The sequence below is a fragment of the Prunus avium genome, chromosome 3 (assembly GCF_965620075.1).
Source record: "Prunus avium chromosome 3, drPruAviu1.hap1.1, whole genome shotgun sequence".
NCBI lineage: Eukaryota > Viridiplantae > Streptophyta > Magnoliopsida > Rosales > Rosaceae > Prunus > Prunus avium.
The window spans coordinates 8419514-8434904 of NC_142286.1; the positions used below are offsets into that span (position 1 = coordinate 8419514).

At 37.9% G+C, this 15391-nt stretch overlaps 1 pseudogene; it reads left to right on the forward strand.

Annotated features, from left to right (window-relative positions):
* Window positions 1-6602: 6602 nt before the first annotated feature.
* LOC148295554 (uncharacterized) lies at window positions 6603-9847 on the forward strand (annotated as a pseudogene).
* Window positions 9848-15391: the final 5544 nt, after the last annotated feature.

The following is a 15391-nucleotide window of genomic DNA, read 5'->3' on the forward strand; positions in this document are numbered from 1 at the left end:
AAAGAATAAAGTTGTTGCCTATTATAACACTGGAAGCATAAAAAACATATGCCTAGCTCTACCACTTTGCAACTAAGAAAAACTAATTTGAATTGTTGGATTAAATGTGCATCCAATGCAATACAATATATAACATATTGACAATTCAGAGGAAACGACAAACCACTTTTAATTCCAATATGACCGTTGAAATAAACAAATTAATCATTGCCCATTACAACCTTGGAAGCATAAAAAACATATGCCTCGCTTTACCACTGTTGCATTCCTAAAAGGACACAAATTAATGTGCAAACAACCAATTAAAAATACCCGCAAGTGCACGAATCTAATGAAGTATAGATTATGTAAGTACGGGGTCGATCCCACGAAGAACTTGTCGGCTTCCTATAAGTTCTAGTTTGAGTACGTAAAGAATACTAATTTAACACACCACAAATGCACAAATGCAAATTGGAAACTAAAAATGAGTAAAGAAATGTAAAAGAAGTGAAACAACACAAGAAAACTAAAGAAAAACACAAACAGCATTTTCTATCACCATTTTATCACCACTTTATCACCTGTGAACAGTGCTAAAATAGTGCTTGAACAGTGTATTGCGACCGGTCATAAGGTAAAAGCGACCGGTCGTTTTTACACAGAGTCGAAACTCAAATTTGGCGTGATGAGCGACCGGTCGTTAGGTAAAAGCGACCGGTCGTTTTTGCACAGAGTCGTTTTCTCTGTTTTTCAGTTTCGACCTCTGTCCAGTTTTTGACCTACAACTTTCCAACCGTACGTCCAAAATTCACGTTCTTTATACGGTTGGATTCAGCACAGAAAATGGAAGAACACAGCGTGGACCAAAAGTCCAAAACAATTACAGAAACAAATAAAATTCAGTAACAAAGACACATAACGTGTCGAACACGCAACTCACGCACACATTTGGGGGGGGGGGGGGTTTGGTTTGGTTGAAGTGACCTATTTCTATTGCATGAAAGTAAATGGACTTTGAAATTAAATGAGAGTGGCAGAGATGAATTATCAAAGAGTGGAATCAAAATGTAACAAACACTAGGGTTTCGGAATCCACCCTAAACAATTCTACCAATGTTCATGGATACTCAAGTGATGAACTCTAAACGTGTTGATGAAAATGTTCGCAATCAAGACCATGGGTCGTGGCTCAAGACGCATTGATTCTCTCAACCTAAGCCCTAGCTATGGAGTTTAGTTGTTCATACTTATTCCAAATACAAACTCAAAATAAAATTAGAAAGAGTTTACAGATTTTGAGAAAATGATGAAAGCTTCAAGGTCATCAATGGTGGAAGCTTTTTTCTCCACTTTGCTTGGCTGCACCTTGGCTTTCTCCTAGCTCCCAGCTCTCCAAAATCTGCTCTCAATGTGTAGAATGATAGATGAATCAAATCCCCCACGTTCTATATTGTAGAATGAAGGAATTGTCATCAGCTTTGCAGATTGCACATTCTTCTTCCTTTAGCCCATGATTTCCAGCTCACTTTTAATATATAAAACTCCACCTTTTGTTAAAGCTTCAAACTTTGTCCCCTTGCCATGATGAAGCTTTGTCATTGAAAATATGCTCTTTGCCTCTGAAAATATCTCTTAACCAAGGTAATTTCTTGTTACCAAGTGTTATGGTAACAAGAAGAATCAAGATAACAATATGGAGGTAAAAGCTGGAGCACTTCGGGTTTCCAGAGCTGTGGTAACATGCTGGATTGGTTGGATAGGCAATACTTGTCCAATGAAGCTCAAATTTGGATATGTTGTAGTTAACATCCATTGGAACAAGTTTCATGAAGATCTTCACCTCATCCGAGTACCAGAGCATGTTGATCCCGGGCCAAGAAGTTGACCTACGAAAATGAACAAAAACAGAATTTATAACCAATAATGCACTTTTAGCTCATTTTCATTCTAACCAAGGTAAAATCTAAGAAAACACAAAAAGGAAGTAAAAAGCTATAAAATGTCAAGAACTAACTCAAAATAATAAATGAATAACATGAAAAATCATGTGTAAAAATGAACCGAACAACCACCACTACCAAAATAATGAGAAATAGGGGCACTTGCAATTGCCTCTATAAGTCCCAATAAGGGTGAAAATAAAGCTAAATCCACCCCTAAGCACATGAGTGGCGGATATCCTATCCACCCCTAAATGTTGTGCCTCTAAAACAAAATAGGGGCGAAAGTGTACATATAACCGACCCTAAAAGTTTGGCTGACAAGTTGGCAAATATCATTATTAGGGGCAGTTGTTTCCGCCCCTTTTAACTTTTCCTCAAATATATAATAAAATTGTACATCCGCCCTACTAATTTAAACCAAATCTAGAAGATTTAATATTTGTAATTTTTTTTAATAACAAATTAATGAAATTATATAACTTTTAATTGCTTCAACAAAAAATGTCAAATTTTATTGATGATGATCAATTTACATAAGTATTGGGGGTTTCAATTTGCCCAAAGCATAGATAAGAGAAAAACACCAAACAAATCTAAATCTAATCCAGAGTATTTTGATCCTCTCGTCTTCTTCTTTTTTTCCTCAAAGGACGATTTGATCCTTGAATTTGAAGAAGAAAAAAATATTGCAAGAACACACATAAAGAGGGAGACAAATTAGAGGAGAACAACAACTGCAGATTTGGAACACAAAAAAAAAGAAGAAAAAGTTCCACATAACTCAAACATAAAAAATAGCAGAATAACATTTTTTTTTTATGGGTTGCAATTTGCAAAGGATGATTAATTGATGAGATGCAAATACAAAGATCAAATAGAACAACACCAGAAATATGGTAGCATGATAGCATCCCACTTAACATGCTACATCCACTTGGAAGGAAGAACACCCTTGGAATAAATCAAGACCAAGAGAGAGGGAGGGGAACAAAAATTTCAGAAACGGAGTATGAGAAAAAAGAAGAAGAAGAAGAAAGAAGGTGGAGTATGAGGAAAAAAAAATTAAGTACAAAGAGATGGTATTAGATCTAGGATGAAGGGGATAAGGAAAAAAATGAGATATGGCATTGGTTTTATCGAAAATATTGTAATAAAGGGAAAAAGTAAACTTTTTTGTTTTTTTTTTTGGTTACATTGGAGGAAAGAAACCCCACTGGGGTTCGATCCTGGGTGCCATGGGGGGAAGGGGGAATCCACCACCACTGTGGTGGGAACCCATTGGCTAAACTTTTTTGTTTTGCTAGAGGGAAAAAGTAAACTTCCAAAAAATGGAAAAGCAATAAAATATTGTTTTGGCTCAATTTTTCCCGTTAAGATCAAAACAAATTTGTGAACCAATTTCTTATTCCCGCTTATAATACCAGGGGCACTTTGTTTTGCCCCAAAAAGTTATTACTGGTGCTTGCTTTTGCATCTACTTCCTCAAACGTATTAGGGGCGCTTATTATTAATAGACGTATATATTATCCGCCCTTAATACTTATACTAGGGGCACTTTTAGTTTCCGCCCATATAAAAGAATTAATAGGGGCGGATCATTTATTCCACCTCTAATGATGCGCCACTAATAATCGGTTTTTTGGTAGTACACTTTGCAACTAAGAAAAGCTAATGTCAATTGTTAGATCAAATGTACACCAAATGCAATAATGTCCTAAACCAACAAAATATATAACATATCGGCAATATGGTCAAACGACAAACCGCTTTTCATTCCAAAATGACCATTGAAATAAACAAATTAGTCGTTGCCCATTACAGCCCTGCCACTCAATCATAATTAAAAAAAAACATATCATTAGCGATGTCTGTTTCTATAGGAAACAATAATGCCAAATGAATAAAGAGTGTCGTCATAACTACCTTGGGTTGACGACCGTGGCCCAAAATGTTGCGTCAAATTTTGGCACGAACAAATCTGCTTTAGAACTTTGCGTAGGGGGTGTGCTTTGATTTGTATCTTCTTCATTGTAGGTGGGGGGGGGGACCTAAATGACATATGAAACATGCACATAAAACAAATACTTTTTGCTGCAAATATTGTTAAATATAAATTAAGGATGTCGTCTTTAATTGTATAATAGCGTACGAGTTAACAACTCGATGACGCTTTTGTTTATCGTGATGGGTCTTCCTACAGTCAGTGCAACGTCATCTCAATCTATCTACAACATTTTTCTTCACTCATTTTATCTTGCTTTTAGATCTCACCTGCTACGGATCCTTCAATTTAACTTGATTGGAATTATTTCCCACATCTTCTGCAGTAGATGGGAAATAGTTACTTGCCTTCCCCAAACATTTCAGTGTTAGCTTCAGAAAGTTTGTTACAGTAATTTGGAACCTTTCTCTGATAGTAATGCATCATCAATCAATTGACCTGAAAGCATGGACAACATCGATCGCTTTGATATACGACCATTATCAACGCAATCTTTGATTACATTGCCCTCTGTATCAAAAACAACACCTCACTACACACTTTTCATCCACCTTTTTAATATGTACTTTTCCGATAAATGTTCTACCTGCTTCGTCCTTAAAAAGACAAGTGTCGGCATGGACTTCCAAAACATTCAAATAATTTGCAATTGCACTACACTACATCATCGAATTTGTCATAAACTTTCTGTTTGACCTTCAAAACTCTTAGTGTTACCCTCTCTGTAATGTTGTACACACAAATAGTATCATTTGAATTTGTACGTTCTAAAAAACATGAAACACTTCTCCCTTGCTCTCGCTGAAATTTCTGTAACATTTCCATTAGAGTAGACAGTTGTGTTCAAGGTACTTCATTGTGATCAATATGGTCACCTGTCAACTCCTTTTGACGTTGATGAGTAAGAGCTCTCTCAAATCTTAAGATGAATTCCATAAAATAATTTTTCCTACAAACGTATTGCTTGAAAAATGCATGAGAACTTTCAGCGGAAAAGACATGTTTACAATAAGCTAGAACCCAATTATGATGCAAATCAAAAATTGAATTCAACCATATATGATCCTTCAATCCATTACTTCCAACTACTTCCTACCATTTGACATCAAATTCTTCTTTCCTATCTATATCTCATATACAATTATGCAATTCCTTACTATTATATCTACTGTCCAGTTTCTCTAAGAACTTATTCATTATATGCCATATACAATACATGTGATATGTCGTAGGGAGAGATTGCACGATTGCCTTTGCCATGGCTGCATCCTGGTCCGTAATGATCATTTTCGGAGTAGTACCTGACATTGCTTTTTTAAATTCTTCAAACAACCAAACAAAGAGTCTACCGTTTCATTCACTAAAAAAGCACATGCAAAAACAATTGTCTGCCCATGATTATTTAACCCTATCAGTGGCGCGAACACCATACCATACCGTTTGGTGTTGTACGTGGTATAAAAAATAACTAGATCTCCAAAATATCCATATGAATGCCTTGAGGTTGCATCTGGCAAAAAAAAGAAGAAGTTAGTCTTCCATCTGAATCTGCCTCCATCTTGAAGTAAAAGCCAACATTCTTTTTTCTCTTAACTAAAAAATGTTCTTTTAAAAGCTTTGCATCATGCCCAATAAGCTTCGCATGGAGGTCTTTCTCCCAATTATACAAATCTTTAATAGCCCACCCAATGTTTGTGATTCCTCTTACTTGTACCTCAAGAAGGCTCATTTGTTGATGAGTAGATATATTGGCTGCACTTTGGTCTCGGTTAAATACTTTCTTAGACTCTGTAACTATACGGTGGCTTCTCAACAAATGCACTTTATCTGGGGTTGACATTATATAGTTATGTTTCTTAGTGAACCAACTTTACGGTGACATTATATGGGGTTGACATTATATGGTTATGATATACGGTGGCTTCTCAACTATACGCTGGTATAGCCACTCGGCTATACTATGTAAATATATTATATTTAAAAGGTATCGAATGGTGCGCTCTGTGGTGAAGCCCGACTCCATGTTCAAACAAATTCAAGGAAAGCTAGAACATCCAACTTGAAATATATTATTCCAGGGATCATATCAGCAATACTCCTGGTGGCCTCTGTATCAATTTTCATACTGCACAAGAAAAGGAAAGTGGAAGTTGCAACAGAGACTGCCTTATTACCTCGACTTCTTTGGAGAAGAGTTTTACACCTTGAACTTCTGAGGGCGACAAATGGATTTGATGAAAGCAACTTACTTGGCACTGGTGGTTTTGGCCCAGTTGTATATAAAGGTACAATTTTAGGCGGGATACATGTTGCTGTAAAGGTTTTCAATTTACAGCTTGAAGGGTCTGGGCGGCGCTAGGCAGGTCTGGGAGGAGCTAGGAGGGTCTGGGCAATGCTAGGCGTGTCTGGGCGGCGCTAGGAGTCGCTAGGTGTCGCTAGGCGGGTCTGGGTGCCAAGGTAGGTCTGGTTCTTTTCTTTTGTTCTTTAAGCCTACTGCCTAGCGATTCTTCTTTGAAGCCGATATTTCGAGCAAGAACTGTATCAGATACACTACATTTTGACCCCAGCAATATTGTGTCATTGCAGGCACATTTCTGCCACCACTTTCTTTTAGTTTATTCTTTGACTTCATTTTCTTCTATGTTTATAGATGGGATTCAAAATTATGGCAGCTCATGTTTAGCAAGTTTGAATTTGATGGGAGACTGAATCCTACTTTTCAAGCATACGAGCATATCTAAAAGAGCCTATAACTCCCAGATTTCACATTCTTTTCATTTTGTTGGATTATCTTCTTATGACTAAACATAATTGATCTGCTAGGTGCACTTTCTATTTTAGTCTTTAAAGAATCTCTTTGCTTGTGTTCCGTGTAGGTTCGTACACATAGGTTCTGCAGGAGTTACCCCACCTGACAGGCCTGGACTTGATCTAAGTAAACAACCTCCTGATGTTCGCTTAAGCAAGGAATTGGATTTTATCCTGACATTCAAGTTGAAGGTTTCATACTAATTCAGTGCAAGCTATTTGATATTTTTATACATAATCAGTGTATCAAAATACCACTTCTTAGCTCTTTTATGTTCTTTTTCTTTTTTTGGGTCGGATTTAGGTATTTCAATTTTGTACATTGATAAGTTTTGGAGCAGGGGGAGGATTGAACACGGGAAAGTGGAATACCATATACAATTGTGAGGCCTTAACTGAGGAGCCCACCAGAGCAGATCTCATTTTTGACCAAGGAGACAATATAATGGTATATAATCAAATAGAAGATCACTACTCTCTTTGTTGTATGCCTGTGATGACATGTGTTGCTCTTTCTTTCCCTTATAATAGTAATAGTATTTGAATGTTATGATTTATAGTATTGATATATATACAGGGTAAGATATCAAGAGAGTGTAGAAAAATAGACAAGAGAGAAGTTTGGGACCAAGAAAGATGCAGGCCCCACTAGTTGAACGACGATCGTCAAGAGAGCGGGCCCAATCTGCATCAGAGAATGCCCGTAAGGTGTAATAAGGGGAAGAGCGATAAATAAGGCCATGTTCAATAGTCCCCTTTATGCAACAATAAATGCGTTTGACTGCTTGTAGATGAGTAGTCTTGGGATTGTGCATGTATTGACAGACTTGGTTGACGGCCTATGCAATGTCTAGGCGAGATAAAGTCAGATATTGAAGTCCTCCAACCATGCTAGGATAGATTTCAGGATCTGAAAGAGAATCAACATCATGGGCAGAGAGCCGTTGAGAGGAAAGCAAAGGTGTAGGACAAGGTTTGCATAGGTCCATTTTGAACTTCTTCAATAAATCTGAAGCATGTGATGACATGTATTGCTCTTTCTTTCCCTTATAATAGTAATAGTATCTGAATGTTATGATTTATAGTATTTATATATATGCATGGTAAGATATTGTTGGCTGCGCAAATCTCACGGCCTGGAGTTCCGGGCCGAGGGGATATGCGTTAACACGTGGCTTCCTTCTTTTGAATGCGGTGCGGTTGTGCGTGGGCGTGCCAGCATGGTCTACCGTGCGTCGAGATGGTGATGTAGATGAAATGGTTAAGTGGTGCGCCTGTTTGGGTTCGACTTCTAATCAAACGATTGTGGCCGAGAGAGGAACTGATCTCGGCCGTCAGGTTCACGGCCTGAGCTACAAGGCCGTTTAATGGTGGTGTTGATGGTGGATTTTGGGCGTTGCTCCGGTGCGTTGCTCAGGGAGCGACGGTCGTATGATATATGGGATGAATGAAAGAGTAACAGAGATGGTACTCCGGCGCCTTGAAAATCAAGGGTCGTATGATATATTGATGAACGGATTTTCCTTACAATCTAACACTACTCCTAGGAAAGCAAGTAAAAATAGTAAAAGTGCATTACAGGAAAATATAATTTGCTCCGTGGAAGGCTTTGGTTTGGTGTTTGAACCCTTTCAATGTAGCTTGAACTTGGTATTTATAGGAGGAGCTCTTGGAGGAGTAATCGAGGCTGAAAATTTGCATGGTGGAGCCTGATCAGAGCAAGTGGGTAGTCCAATTAACATTTGGGATCGTGAAGCATGGTGGTGTGACCCCATGAATCCTGGTAAATCTCGGCCGCCGCCCTGATCGTGGGTTCTGCGCTTCTGGCCGTGGAGACTCATTTAATGCCCCTGTTTGGTGGTTGGTGATTTGACCTCAATTTATAAGAATATTGGTAAGTATGTTTGCGCCTAACCACTCAGATTTCTGTCACCAAATCCTGACTTCAGTCACTTCCCTTCTTCCCTCGTGCATTAAATGCCCTTTTGCGGCTAGTGGGTTTGCTAGTCAGAGGCGTTACTTCATTAAATGAAGCGTGGGACCCTGCTGCCATGTGACGATTTGACTCTTAATATCTTCGGCCGTGTCCCCTTTGTCCTTCGGCCTCGGCCTGACGATACCATGGTTGTAAGGCTGAGATGACCATGCCTTTGCAACTTTTCCTTTGTTTTGAGGAAGGCAAAAGCGCCGCGTTTTGGATCGCGAATAGGTGCTGAGGCCGAGGGGAAAAACCCCTTCGGTTAGTGTACGACCGTGATTTATCAGGCACAAACAGATATCAAGAGAGGAGGTTGCTCAGATTTGTGTTGCTGCGTTGGAAAGCCCCTATGCATCTGGCAAGACATTTGAGGTGACAGCCCGACTTATGTCCCTTAATTGTGTGCTGTGTGCTGTGGCTGTAATTTGCTATTTTTGGAAGTTAAAAGCTTTTGCAGATTCTGAGATGCTTATAAACTCATTTGCAGGTTAAAAGTGTTGTGCCATTTAGTGAGCCATTTACAGTGGACCCTCAAAATCCACCCCCAGAGAAGGACTACAATGTTTACTTTAAAACTTTGAAAAATGGAATTACAGGAAAGGAAATCCTCGAACAAGATCCTGTACCAGTAATGTTTTGCATACATAGAGCTCTAATTTCAACCTTGACTCTGTAAGTATAATGGAGCTTAATATACTTCCATTTTCATATGAGATAATTCTCTCAGCAATGAGTCAACGACTAATGAGAAGAAAATCTGTCAACATATATTAATTCTAACCACATACCCACTCCTTTCATGAATTGACAAAAGTTGCAAGGCCTATATATAATATATAATTTGTGTCACACTTTACCCACAGAGAAACAATGGTCGGATGAGTTGTATATTACCAGAACATAAATTCAGGTGCACTTGATACAACTCAAGAGAAATGACCAACATATTAAACTTTACAACAACAACAAAAAAAAAAAAATCTCTAATGTTGAGAATAAAACGAGTTAATCGACCGTCACATACTCAATATTTTGTTTAGTAGAAGCGTGGTAGTGATTTAATTGCATAAACTAATTATTGTTATTTAGTGGGTTAAGTGGAACTCTGTGAGGGCTGAAGTTGTTAATAAGTAGTAGTACTCTGAACCTAGTTTGATCTATAAATTTAGCATCCAAAGCTTAACAAATTCAATGAGATGTGGGCAGATGTCCATAATTGGCCTTGAGTAGGTCTGCCAATGTTGAATTGATCGATGCACCACAATGTCGAACTCTCTTAAAATTGTGGCAAACAAACTTGTCATAAGTGTGATCACACTTCATTTGCTAAGCTTGACTTGTTAGCCTTTTTAACATCCAATCAAAACATTAATATTTAATTTGTTTTGGAATCCAAGTATGAGTATATATGATGCTTCCATTTGTTTATGTACTTAGATTCTTTGTTACTTCTTTCCCTTTAAATTTTGTTTTTATATTTATATCTTGTTTTTAAATACTGATTATTAGGTCAAGTCAAACCGAGTCTTACATAAGCTTGTCTCATACAAAGCCAACTCGACACAAACTCATCAGACTCAATGGGGTAAATTTATTAGATTAGATAACAAAAGACAATATGGACCTTCTTCATCATCCATCAGATGGAAATTACATTACAATAAACTTATTATTCTGATGCATCATCAAATTACAGTTTCCATTTTCCTTTTGGGCAGACTCAGACATGGATACAATCACCAAAACCTGCAACATATACAAGAATAAGCACACTTTGTTAGCTAAATTCATGTTAAGAAAACATAAGATTTTGCAGTGCATCATATCAAACAAATTGGCTTACTTGGATTAGTGACAATGATAAGGCCAACGCCATTGAAATCACAATTGTAGCGTCCATCGGTCTTATAGTAAAGATTAATGGGAAATGAGGCATGGTTTATGAGGGTATTTGTAAAGTAGCATGAACCATGTTCTTGTATTTCACTGCATTCTTTTAATATTCCACAAGTGAAGTTTATGATGTTCTGTAATGCAGAGTCTGGGGTTATGGCTTAGGCACGAATCAAGTATCCTGTAAACCCAACACATTAATTAAGCATTTGAAATCATTTTGATATAACTTACAACAAAGGTTCAATTAATTCCAGTCTTCCCTATCATATAATTCAAAATTCAAGTTAAACAGAAATTTCAAAGAGTGTAAGACTTTTCTTTGTCTGGGCTTGAGCTTTCTTTGGTCATGAATTCTCCATTCATGAGTAAATTCAAATACAATTTTCCTTTCGGTCTGACTTAGGCATAGATGCAATCACCAAAACCTGCAACACATGATAATGAACACTTCAATGGAGAAATTGATGGTAGGGAGCTTAGGCACTTATTCGAGTAGTTTAGATCATTAAAAAAAAAAAATACTTGCGTAACGCCGCTCGGCTATACCTTTTTATATAAAAAAAAAAAAATATGCCCGAATTTATAAATTTATTAAAGGGACTGGCCTAGCGCCGGAGCACCTATGTGTAAAAACAAGTATAGCCGCGCGGCTAGACTTATTTTGTTTTTTAAATGACAGAGTAAATGCTCGAGGACAGTATAGCCAGGCGGCTATACTATTTGCTATTAAAGAAATGTCGAACTCTTCCTTGAAAATTATAAAAGGCCATATGAGTCGAGGAATAGGGCAAATCACAAAATTGCACCCTCACCACACACACGTAGGAAACACATGGCTGCACATACGAGAGAGAGAGAGAGAGAGGAGTTTTGTGCAAAGTGTGAGAGGGTGGGGAGTAGGGATGGTAATGCGATGGGTTTTCGGTGGGCGGAAGAGGCTGCTGCGCAGTAAGGGTTTAAAGTTGTTAGAAGCGGCGGCAAGAAATGAGAAGAAAATCTGTCAACATATATTAATTCTCTCTCTCTCTCTCTCTCTCTCTCTCTCTCTCTCATTGCAGGTGTATGTTCTTGTAGCAGATGAAAAGCAGAGGGTTCTAGATTACGAAAAATCCGTACTCTGCATTACGAAAAATCGGCCTATGCGGCCTGGGCGGGTCTAGGAGGTGCTAGAAGGGTCTGGGCGGTGCTAGGCGGGACTGGGAGGCGCTAGGCGGGGCTGGGCGAGGCTAGGTGGGTCTGGACTGCGCTAGGCGTGTCTGGGCGGGTCTAGGCGGCGCTAGGCGGATCTGGGTGCCAGGGTTGGTCTGGTTCTGTTCTTTTGTTCTTTAAGCCTACTGCCTAGCGATTCTTCTTTGAAGCCGATATTCCGAGCAAGAACTGTATCATTGCAGGCACATTTTCTTCTGCAGCCACTTTCTTTTAGTCTCTTCTTCATGTTTAGCGAGTTTGAATTTGATGGGAAACTGAATCCTACTTTTGTGGAAGGGAATTTAAGCTCCCATTATCAAAACTATCCTTTGAATATCCTCAGCTTCTTTGGTTGGTTATAACTTACAACCAAGGTTCAATTAATTCCAGTCTTCCCTGTCATATAATTCCAAATTCAAGTTAAACAGAAATTTCAGAGAGTGTAACACTTTTCTTTGTCTGGGCTTGAGCTTTCTTTGATCAGAATTCTCCATTAATTTTTTTTGGGAGGTTATAACTGTCAAAGGAAGCAACAACGTGAGGTTTTTAAAGTCAGAAAAAAAAAAAAGGGACCCGCCCAGGCGCCCAAACCCGCCTAGACCCGCCTAGACCCGCCTAGGCGCCGCCTAGACCAGCCTAGGTGCCGCCTAGGCCGATTTTTCGAATCTAAAGCAAAAGAAAAGAATTCATAGCTATTTGAATGTCCCAACTTGAAGCAGATTCTTGTCGTCCCATACTATCAGTTTTCGGATTGAAAAATCTTACATCTTTGCAAGCATCAACACTTGAAAGATACTCTAGCCTCCCCAGGGGCGGACGGATTAAGGGACAAGAGGGGTCGCTTGAGCCCACGAACTGGCCAGAAAAATGGCTATGGACAGCCTGTGGAGGCCTGAGCAGACCCCATGGTGAGCAGAACGACGACCCCAAGAGATACAAGCAAGGTGCTCGAGCTCGACGAAAGGCCACAGCGACGAAAGGCAACAGAGGTTGTTTTGTTTGCTGCTATGTGAGACCGTGAATATTACTTTAGATTGTTGGGCTCGATCTCACGAAGAAAACAGTTCGTCAATCGGAGCCCCACAACCAAAGTTATGAATTTTAGAAGTTTTTAACAACTTTTAGAATTGAAGTTGCAGAGCATGTTCGACGAAGAAGAAAGACTCAGCGTGTTTGGGGTAATTATAATCCAGCACTTCTCATTTTAATTCCTTTTTGAAATAATCCATTAGCAAGGCGCCACATGTCTATTTTTAATTGGACTAACTTCATAAATTCATTAAAAAGTCATATGTGCTTTGAAAAATTCATCGAAAATTACCCCAAACTTGTAATCACGTGTATTTTTATCTCGTGACCTCCAAATCACATGTACTTTTATTTGTTTTAATTATGAATGACATTAATATTATTTAAATTTTAAGGGTATTTAGTTGTCTGTATTTATTTTTCAAGTCTTTAGCCTTTTAAAATTGTCCCTCTACTAAAAAATTCATGAAAATTATGAAGATGAAATTAATCTACAAAAACATTAGGAAAATTAATCTTTTATCTCATGACCTCCAACTCACATGTACTTTTATTTGTTTTAATTATTAATGATATTAATATTATTTAAATTTCAAAGGTATTTAGTTGTCTAAATTTTTTTTTCAAGTCTTTAGCCTTTTAAAATTGTCCCTCTACTGAAAAATTCATGGAAATTATCAAGAGGAAATTAATCTACAAAAACATTAGGAAAATTAATCTTTTAAGCTTTAAAATTGTTTTTTTTTAATTTAATTTTTTTAAAATTAATGTAGTCCGATGTTTCCCCTTTTTTTTAAAATGTAAAATAAATAATGTTTTTTTATTTTTTTTAAATAATTGGATAGAAAATGACTCATTTGTCCTAAAAATACCTCAACAGTTCAGCCTAAAAAAACTTCGACACTTTTTACACTGTGACCCTATGACCCAAGAATCCTGAATCTACCACTGAGTGCAATCATTTCATATCCTCTGAGTCTAGACTACTCAACAGAAACACGAGGAGCTGTCAACCTTCTATAACTAGTGAAACAAGTTACTAGTGGCAAGATACATGGCCAGAGAGACAAGTATATAAGAAGTCAATGTCACAAGAACAAAAAAAAAAAAATTCATCCTTCTTAAAGGCAAACAACTCTTAGAACACTTGATTCTCATAATTTGTTCTAAAAGTAAAGTGTTTTTGTCACACTCCACATGTAACTTCCTAAGCTTCACTCTAATAACCCAAAACACCGTTACTTCTTAATTGGGTTTGCCACAACTCACAGTTGACTTTTACAACCCCGAACATAAAGTTCACTATGTTCTCTAGGGTTACGAACTTACTAAACATCTCTAATACAATTTGTGACGTCCTTCGCGTTGGAGAGGCACCATTCCACACTGGAACACACTACACTACCAAAACTTAAGGATGCACACAAGGTGTGGTGTCCACAGGAAATTAAACCTAATGCTCTAATACCAAATTGACAGGACCCGACCCAAATTCCATTTTGAAATCTGTGTCGAATCATGTGCGTGTCCAACAACACCTGGCAGGTGCCGAGCACACTTGACCAAATTGCCCTTCTAACTAAAACTCAAAATTTCTTTTAAGGTTTGACTTATGTCGAAAAAATGGCAGAGACTTCCCTGAAAAACGGACATTTGCCAAATTATTTTCACTTGTAAAAAAAAAAATCATAGTTTAAAAATTCCCAAACTTTATACTTTAAAAATTCCCATCCAGACACAGTCATAAATAGTTGTAAAGACTCAATCCGCAATCATTCATCAATCTAAAACGGGTTTCAATCTCGTCACAACCACAAACCTATTTTAACCACATCCCTTCAGTAAAAACTGGAATATAAGCAGGCATTTAATCTCACCTAAGTTTCAATCGGGTTTCAGGCCATTGAAAATTTCAAAACCAAACTCAACAAATCTAATAACTAGGATTTGATCCCAATGACCAAATTATAGTTCCAAAAATATAGTTTACCTCACGGCTGCACCTGGGTGAGACCCCAGGCTACCTACATACCCTTCTGAGGGATCAAGCTACACGTAGTTCTTCAATCAATAATCACGAACCAGATAATATACAATTATTTTCAGTAATACCAACAAGTTAATTCTAGAATCATCTTTTCCCTTTTAAATAAAATCACAATATCTCAGCCCATGAACACAAACCCAATTTTCCTATAACAATTCACATATGCTAAGCATAATTCTTTTAAACATTAATCTTTTTCCCAATATAGTATAAAAATCATTTTCCTTCTCCCTGTTACTTTACTACACGTCGGAGAGTCCAACGCCACGATTAGTAAAGTAACAATAACCAAAGTGTTCGGATCCTTTACCACATGCCGGAAACTCCAATACCACGTGTGGTAAAGTAACTAGTATCCAAGTAAGCACACACGCCGGAAAATCCAATGCCACGTGTGGCCCAACCAAACCATGTTTTACGCACGCAGACTGCTTTACCACACACCAGAAAATCTAACGCCACGTGTGATAAAGTACTAACAACCAAATAAGCCCACACAAAAGCATAAATTCCATAAA